Consider the following 9,647-nt stretch of genomic DNA (forward strand, 5'->3'; position numbering starts at 1 on the left):
AAAAAGAAGTGGTGGCAGGCTGCCTCCCTGCCATAAACTAGTTTTTACCAAGAATGATTCAAAAAGTTCCTCTCTGAACTTAATTTTCGAATTTGCATTTACTAAGGTAAGTTGTTCAGTTTAATTAATTTTGGATGTGATCCGAAATGTCTCAAACTTTTTAACAGTGATGTTCTGTGTATACAATCATATTTACAATAACAATTTTGGTTTCTGTAGATTATTCATTTATTATTTTTACATACAGTATTCTCGTCTGCCCCCCATGAACCATGGACCTTGCCGTTGGTGGGGAGGCTTGCGTGCCTCAGTGATACAGATAGCTGTACCGTAGGTGCAACCACAATGGAGGGGTATCTGTTCAGAGGCCAGACAAACGTGTGGTTCCTGAAGAGGGGCAGCAGCCTTTTCAGTAGTTGCAGGGGCAACAGTCTGGATGATTGACTGATCTGGCCTTGTAACACTAACCAAAATGGCCTTGCTGTTCTGGTACTGTGAACATCTGAAAGGAAGGGGAAACTACAACCGTAATTTTTCCCGTGGGCATGCAGCTTTACTGTATAGTTTAATGATTGTGGCGTCCGTTTGGGTAAAATATTCTGGAGGTAAAATAGTCCCCCATTCGGATCTCCAGGCGGAGATTACTCAAGAGGACGTCATTATCAGGAGAAAGAACACTGGCGTTCTACAGATCGGAGCATGGAATGTCAGATCCCTTAATCGGGCAGGCAGGTTAGAAAATTTAAAAAGGGAAACGGATAGGTTAGAGTTAGATATAGTGGCAATTAGCGAAGTTCGGTGGTAGGAGGAACAAGACTTCTGGTCAGGTGAATACAGGGTTATAAATACAAAATCAAATAGGGGTAATACAGGAGTAGGTTTAGTAATAAATAGGAAAATAGGAATGCTGGTAAGCTACTACAAACAGCATAGTGAACGCATTATTGTGGCCAAGATAGATATGATGCCCACGCCTCCCACAGTAGTACAAGTTTATATGCCAACTAGCTCCACAGATGACAAAGAGATTGATGAAATGTATGATGAGATAAAAGAAATTATTCACATAGTGAATGGAGACGAAAATTTAATACTCATGGGTGACTGGAATTCGATAGTAGGAAAATGAAGAGAAGGATACGTAGTAGGTGAATATGGATTGGGGGTATGAAATGAAAGAGGAAGCCGCCTACTAGAATTTTGCACAGAGCATAACTTAATCATAGCTGACACTTGGTTCAAGAATCATAAAAGAAGGTCGTATACATGGAAGAAGCCTGGACATACTGGAAGGTTCAAATGGTTCAAATGGCTCTGAGCACCATGGGACTCAACTTCTGAGGTCATCAGTCCCCTATAACTTAGAACTACTTAAACCTAACTAACCTAAGGACATCTCACACATCCATGCCGGAGGCAGGATTCGAACCTGTGACCGTAGCAGTCGCGTGGTTCCAGACTGTAGCGCCTAGAACCGCTCGGCCACAACGGCCGACCGATACTGGAAGGTCTCAGTAAGATTATATAATGGTAAGACAGAGATTCAGGAACCAGGTCTTAAATTGTAAGACATTTACAGGGGCAGATGTGGACTCTGACCACAATCTATTGGTTATGAACTGTAGATTAAAACTGAACAAACCGCAAAAAGGTGGGAATTTGAGAATATGGGACCTGGATAAACTGAAAGAACCAGAGGTTGTAGCGAGCTTCAGGGAGAGCATTAGGGAACGATTGACAAGAATGGGGGAAAGAAATACAGTAGAAGGAGAATGGGTAGCTTTGAGAGATGAAATACTGAAGGTAGCAGAGGATCAAGTACGTAAAAAGACGAGGGCTAATAGAAATCCTAGGGGAACAGAAGAGATATTGAATTTAACTAATGAAAGGAGAAAATATAAAAATGCAGTAAATGAAGCAGGCGAAAAGGAATACAAACGTCTCAAAAATGAGATCGAGAGGAAGTGCAAAATGGCTAAGCAGGGATGGCTAGAGGACAAATGTAAGGATGTAGAGGCGCATATCACTAGGGGTAAGATAGATACTGCCTACAGGAAATTAATGAGACCTTTGGAGAAAAGAGAATCACTTGCATAAATATTATGAGCTCAGATGGAAATACAGTTCTAAGCAAAGAAGGGAAAGCAGGAAGGTGGAAGGAGTATATAGAGGGTCTACACAAGGGCGATGTTCTTGAGGCCAATGTTATAGAAATGGAAGAGAATGTAGATGAAATATGAGATATGATACTGCGTGAAGAGTTTGACAGAGCACTGAAAGACCTAAGTCGAAAAGAGGCCCCGGGAGTAGACAACATTCCATTAGATCTACTGACAGCCTTGGGAAAGACAGGCTTAACAAAACTCTACCATCTAGTAAGCAAGATGTATGAGACAGGCGAAATACCCTCATACTTCAAGAAGAATATAATAACTGCAATCCGAAATAAAGCAGGTGTTGACAGGTGTGGATATTACCGAACTATCAGTTTAATAAGTCACGGGCGCAAGATACTAACACGAATTCCTTACAGACGAATGAAAAAACTCGTAGAAGCCGACGTCGGGAAAGATCAGTTTGGATTCCGTAGAAATGTTGGAGCACGTGAGGCAATACTGACCTTACGACTTATCTTAGAAGAAAGATTAAGGAAATGCAAACCAACGTTTCTAGCATTTGTAGACTTAGAGAAAGCTTTTGACAATGTTGATTGGAATACTCTCGTTCAAATTCTGATGGTGGCAGAGGTAAAATACCGGGAGCGAATGGCTATTTACAATTTGTACAGAAACCAGTTGTAAGAGTCGAGGGGCATGAAAAGGAAACAGCGGTTGGGAAGGGTGTTAGATAGGGTTGTAGCCTATCCCCGATGTTATTCAATCTGTTTACTGAGCAAGCAGTAAAAGAAACAAAATAAAAATTTGGAGTAGGAATTAAAATCCATGGGGAAGAAATGAAAACTTTGAGGTTTGCCGATGACATTGTGATTCTGTCAGAGACAGCAAAGGACCTGGAAGAGCAGCTGAACGGAATGGACAGTTTCTTGAAAGAAAGACATAAGATGAACATTAACAAAAGCCAAACGAGGATAATGGAATGTTGTCGAATTAAATCGGGTGATGCTGCCGGAATTAGATTAGGAAATGAGATGCTTAAAGTAGTAAATGAGTTTTGCTATTTGGGGAGCAACATAACTGATGATGGTTGAAGTAGAGAGGATATAAAATGTAGAATGGCAATGGCAAGGAAAGCGTTTCTGAAGAAAAGAAATTTGTTAACATCGAGTACAGATTTAAGTGTCAGGAAGTCGTTTCTGAAAGTATTTGTATGGAGTGTAGCCATGTGTGGAAGTGTAGTGTGGACGATAAATAGCTTAGACGAGAAGGGAATAGAAGCTTTCGAAATGTGGTGTTACAGAAGAATGCTGAAGATTGGATGGGTAGGTATTGAGGAGGTATTGAATAGAATTGGAGAGAAGAGAAATTTGCGGCACAACTTGACTAGAAGAAGGGATGGGTTTGTATGGCATATTCTGAGGCATCAAGGGATCACCAATTTAGTGTTGGAGGGCAGCATGGAGGGTAAAAATCGTAGAGGGAGACCAAGAGATGAATACACTAAACAGATTCAGAAGGATGTAGGTTGCAGTAGGTACTGGGAGATGAAGAAGCTTGCACAGGATAGAGTAGCATGGAGAGCTGCATCAAACCAGTCTCTGGACTGAAGACCACAACAACAACAACAACATTCTCGTCAGACTTTTGCTTACTGCCCTTCCATAACATTGAAAACGAAATGTTTTTAGATCTGAAACGATAACCAAAATGCTAAAAACGTTCTCTGACAAAAAAGTGAAGCAAACAGAGGACATGGGCGAACGTCAATATAAACCTACTCACCATCGGATGATGTATACAAAGTGTTTCCATAAGAATTCAGAAATATAACAGCCTATAGAGAATGCTACACTGGACAATTTGAGGTAGGGAACGTGGGGTGGAGAAGCCAGCATAAGGAAGTATGGAAGCAAACTTGTCTACTGCTTTAAATGGAAACATTTTAGGTTAGACTTTACAGTGACTGTTATTGACATTAAATGAAACAACAAGTTTACTGTTACCATTCACCGTTTTATTTATTTCCCCGACGCGTTTCAAAGGTTTAAACCTCCATCATCGGATGGATTTACATTAGTTAGTATGACATTTGTGTGTGTGTGTTGTGTTACGATTTTCTGGAGGAACTTGTGGCACTGTCTAGTGGAGAAACAAGACTCTATTTCAGAACATGGTTTTTGGTTTCTTCTGACAAAAAATTAACTGATATCTAACGGTAACATAAAATAATACATCACTTTTTCCACCCTCTCTCTCTCTCTCTCTCTCTCTCTCTCTCTCTCACTCTCACTTTCTCTCTCTCTGCCTCTCCTTCTGCCTCCAGCCTCCCACGCCTGTCTATTAATCCCATTCAAATATTGTCATTTATGTATAACCTTACTGCTGTAGGCAATATGATTATTATACTTAAAGTCTGTAATATTTCACCTGATTGTTATTAACAAGTATGAAGTTTAAGACATTTTAATATTTCGCCTGATTGTATACACGAGTATGAAGTTTAAGGTGTTTAAACTTGTCAAAATCGGATTTATATGCCACCTGAAGTATACGCACTTGTATTCGACACCTCAAAACAAACACCTCCAAATCCTTTAAATAATTATTCTGTAATAATGTTATTACGATGTATATTCTTTGTACTTTGCTATAACAACCTTGCACCCAGCAGATTCCAGACGCCATATTTGTTTACAAATATGACAACATACATGTGATGTGTTACGACAGCGAAGGAACCTGTGACCACTGGAGGTACTCTGTTTTACTTATTTTATGTTTAACGTTAGATACGAGGGCTATCCACAAAGTACATTACGTTTTGGAATTAAAAATAAATAAAGTATTGGAAATTTTTTTTATTATATACAGATGAAAGCCACACTTAAATACTACTTTTCTACATAGTTGCCATTTAAATTAAGGCACTTATAGTAGCGATGGACGAGCTTGGAAATTCCTTCGTCGTAAAATTCGGCCGCCTGCGCCTTCAACTTCTTGAAGCTGTGCGTCGTCATCAAAACGCTGGATAGCCAACCACTTCTTCATTGCTGGGAATAAGTGGAAGTCGCTCGGTGCCAGGTCGGGACTGGACGGCGGATGAGGAAACAACTCCCACTTAAAAGATTCGAGAACTTCACGAGTGGCATTTGCCGTGTGGGCCCGGGCGTTGTCGTGAATCAGCAAGATCTTTGAGCCCAACTTCCCCTGCGCTTGTTTTGTATTACTCTTCTGAGGTTGTACAGAGTTTGGCAATACCTTTGAGAGTTTATTGTAGTGCCTCTTTCCAGGAAATCCACAAAAATCACACCTTTTCTGTCCCAAAAGAAGAGGTGACCACGTGGTTGAATGCGCAGGCGGCCGAATTTTACGACGAAGGAATTTCCAAGCTCGTCCATCGCTACGATAAGTGCCTTAATTTAAATGGCAACTATGTAGAAAATTAGTATTTAAGTGTGGCTTTCGTCTGTATATAATAAAAAAATTCCAATACTTTATTTATTTTTAATTCCAAAACGTAATGTACTTTGTGGATAGCCCTCGTATCAGTTAATTTTTTGTCAGAAGAAACCCAAAACCATGTTCTGAAATAGTGTCTTGTTTCTCCACTAGACAGTGCCACAAGTCCCTCCAAAAAATCGTAACACAACACACACACAAATGTCATACTAACTAATGTAAATCCACCCGATGATGGAGGTTTAAACCTTTGAAACGCGTCGGGGAAATAAATAAAACGGTAAATGGTAACAGTAAACTTGTTGTTTCATTTAATGTCTACTGCTTTCTGTAGCATTGCTGTTTTCCAGCTTATTTACAACTACTTTACACGTACTGTGCTGTTTATTTATATGTACATTCTTCATTTCCTGCAAGGCAAGAAGGAGTACGAGCCTGATTAGTAGAAAGTCATGATGCAGGTTTTGTTTTCTTGAGGTTCGTGCAAAGGGTCATACCTGAGTTGTTGGAGAACGTGGCTGTTCGTGAGAGGACTTGGATACAACAAGAACAGTGCACCACCTCACTTCAGTGCGGATGTCCGCAACCATCTCAATGCTATGTTTCCTTGTCGCTGGATTGGAAGAGGAGATCCTGTTGCATGGCCCGCGAGCTCATCTGACCTGAATCCCCTTCATTATTTTCTATGCGGATATCTAATGTCACTTGTGTATAAGATCCCAGTGGATACGGAGATGGAATTAGTTGCCAGAATTGTAGCTGTCTGTGATGTGATTCGATACACACCAGGGATATTTATCAGGGTGCGTCACAATATTGTTCGCTGAAGTCATGCTTGCACTGAGGTTGATGGCCGTCAGTTTCAGCACATTTTGTAACGTGCATTGTAAACGGTACGCTCATTGTGTCAATGGTGGTATTTTCAGTTAACTCTGACTAATGTAAACACATTCCAGGCGGGAAGGAGCACCTGGTCCCCGGCACGAATCCGCCCGGCAGATTTGTGTCGAGGTCCGGTGAACCGGCCAGTCTGTGGATGGTTTTTAGACGGTTTTCCACCTGCCTCGGCGAATGCGGGCTGGTTCCCCTTATTCCACCTCAGTTACACTACGTCGGCGCTTGCTGCGCAAACAAGTTCTCCACGTACGCGTGCACCGCCATTACTCTACCACGCAAACATAGGGGTTACACTCGTCTGGTGTGAGTCGTTCCCTGCGGGGGGGGGGGAGGGTCCACCGGGGGCAGAACCGCACAGTAACCCTGGGTTCGGTGTGGGGCGGCGGAGGGGTGAAGTGGACTGCGGTAGTCGTCGTGGGGCTGTGGACCACTGCGGCTGCGGCGGGGACGGAGTCTCTCCGTCCTTTCTCGGTCCCCAGTTAACATACAATACAATACAGTGTAAATACAAAAAGCACACAGTAATGTGATTTATTCTTATTATCTCCTTAAGCTGGGCCGGCCGGTGTGGCCGAGCGGTTCTAGGCGCTTCAGTCTGGAACCGCGTGACCGCTACGGTCGCAGGTTCGAATCCTGCCTCGGGCATGGATGTGTGTGATGTCCTTAGGTTAGTTAGGTTTAAGTAGTTCTAAGTTCTAGGGGACTGATGACCACAGATGTTAAGTCCCATAGTGCTCAGAGCTATTTGAACCTTAAGCTGCTTCTCCGACCCCAGGTTCCCTACCTCAAATCGTTTGGTGGAGCATCCTCTACCTCCTGTTAAACTTTTGCACGCTCTTACGGAAACACCATGTGTATGATTAGAGCTACATTTTGTGTGGCAGGTAGACTGGTATCCAGAGCCTGAAAAGGCCGGCATTGTTAGTTTGTTATGGCCGACTGGTCTAATCGTACACTGTCCAGAGTCGTGGGGAATTCGGGCGTGCCAGTGGCCCGATGATCAACTGCACAGGCAGCCATATTCGTTATCAACGTTTTGGTCGACCACGTCTGGCCATCACAAAGCGGATATCGCAGTATTGTGCACTAAGCACATCGTAACCCCTTCACATCTGCGTCTTCCATCCGAGGACAGGTAATGTGATCCCTGCAACGTCTGTGTCAACCCGTACCATTAATTGGAGGTTGTCGGCAGTCGGAGTAGACAGTTACCGTCCTATGTGTAGGTTGTTGTTAACACAACAACACAAATGGCTGCGTATGGAGCGATCCCGTGACCGAGAAGTGTCGACTGAGCATGAATGGCTTTGGACTGAATTCAGCAATGAACTGCGGTTCTGTACTATCACGGATGAGCATAGCCAGCGAGTATAGCGGCGACTTGAGGAAGGGTCATATTCTTGCAATGTTTTGGAGAGACAAACGAATGTAATTCCTCGCGTCACGGTGCTGGTACGTATTTCTATGAACTGGCTGCATGATTCTGAGGTACGCCCGTGGCCAGCAAGATCCTCATATGTGGATGGGACCATCTCTTATGTCCTAATCCCAGCAACCAGAATGTCACGTATCAGTTACAACAGTTGTGTGCCAGTTGGCTTCAAGAGAGTTGTAACGTTCCATGTGTAACGTTCTTTTAATAAACAACGAGAAAACTTTATGATTACGTAGAATGAATGTCTAAATTATGGAATGGGTACTAAACTCGAATTATTGTGTGGCGTATTGTAACTGCAAGTGGTGTACTTACTCTGTGTTATTGTTAAAAATACTTTACACGAACTATTGAGCAATGCAACTCCAAATACCAATAAAGAGATAGTCATTGCAAAATACATTCAGTCCCTTAGGCACTGAATCATCTGGCCGTCTTCAAAACTAATAACTTTGGTCCCTGTGCACATAGCAAATAAATTAAATTGCCTTACCTCTAAAGCAGCAACGGTGGAACGCGATATATTTTGGTCTCTCACAAAAAATATGAATGCCAGCTACAGGCTGAGCAGTGTGCAATTCTGGCCATAATACTTGAAATGCGCATGAAATTCTTTTGGCTGATAAACGAGAACATTTAAGAAAATCCAACTTCTTTAAAAAAATAAATGACCTGGATAGGGAGGCAGTACTGATTGTGGTGCATTACTAACACAGAGCTCTTTTAGAAAAATTACACTGCAGGTTAAGTTTGGCTTTTCAAAAACGTTTGACAATTGAAGTTACATTACTCAGAATTGATTCACAGACAATGAGATTTAAACGGTAAATATTATCTAACTTCATTAATCCAACATAAATGCAAATCATCAAATTAAATATAGCTCTGTTAACAAATCTTAGAAGCATTATAAAGCGAAATATCTAACTGGCCTTGTTATCGAGACGGTTTATGTGCATTCTGCGGTTACTCAACAATTACAAATAATCAGCCAACTCATCTATACTTACGCACTGGCAGCAGAAACAGAAATCATAATTATTTAACATCTTTACCTTGGTTGCATGAAGACTTCTGCTTCCATGTTCAACAATATTGACATACCTACATCAATCTAACACTTGGTGGCTTCACACAGCACACCACAAAAACTGCCTACTCCATCGTCTTTGGCAACGGCCTTGCCGCAGTTGATACACCGGTTCCCGTGAGATCACCGAAATTAAGCACTGTCGGGCGTGGCCAGCACTTGGATGGGTGACCATCCAGGTCACCACGCACTGTTGCCATTTTTCGGGGTGCACTCAGCCTCGTGATGCCAATTGAGGAGCTACTCGACCGAATAGTAGCGGCTTCGGTCAAGAATACCATCATAACGACTGGGAGAGCGGTGTGCTGACCCCACGCCCCTCCTATCCGCATCCTCCTCTGAGGATGACAAGGCGGTCGGATGGTCCCGATGGGCCACTTGTAGCCTGAAAACGGAGTGCCATCGTCTTTCCTTCACAGACAGCTACCTACAACTGTGCACCCAGCTTTCTCTTACTCCAACAAAGCAGTATCTTTGGCTCTGCGGTCGCGCGCAGTCAGCAATCCGCATTATCGAGCCTATCAGAGACTTTCATCGTTTATAGTGTACTAGTTTCATTTTAATTTATTAATATTCTTATCTTATTCTGGTGCTACACGCAAGTGCGCCACAGTAGAATTTTTTCAGAGTATACAACGGCTTTTCGACA

At 42.5% G+C, this 9,647-nt stretch overlaps 1 pseudogene; it reads left to right on the top strand.

Moving 5' to 3' along the window:
• The first annotated feature begins 9,079 nt into the window (after positions 1-9,079).
• LOC126238635 (5S ribosomal RNA) lies at positions 9,080-9,197 on the top strand (annotated as a pseudogene).
• The last annotated feature ends 450 nt before the right edge of the window (positions 9,198-9,647 follow it).

The sequence above is a fragment of the Schistocerca nitens genome, chromosome 2 (genome assembly GCF_023898315.1).
Source record: "Schistocerca nitens isolate TAMUIC-IGC-003100 chromosome 2, iqSchNite1.1, whole genome shotgun sequence".
Classification (NCBI taxonomy): Eukaryota; Metazoa; Arthropoda; class Insecta; order Orthoptera; family Acrididae; genus Schistocerca; species Schistocerca nitens.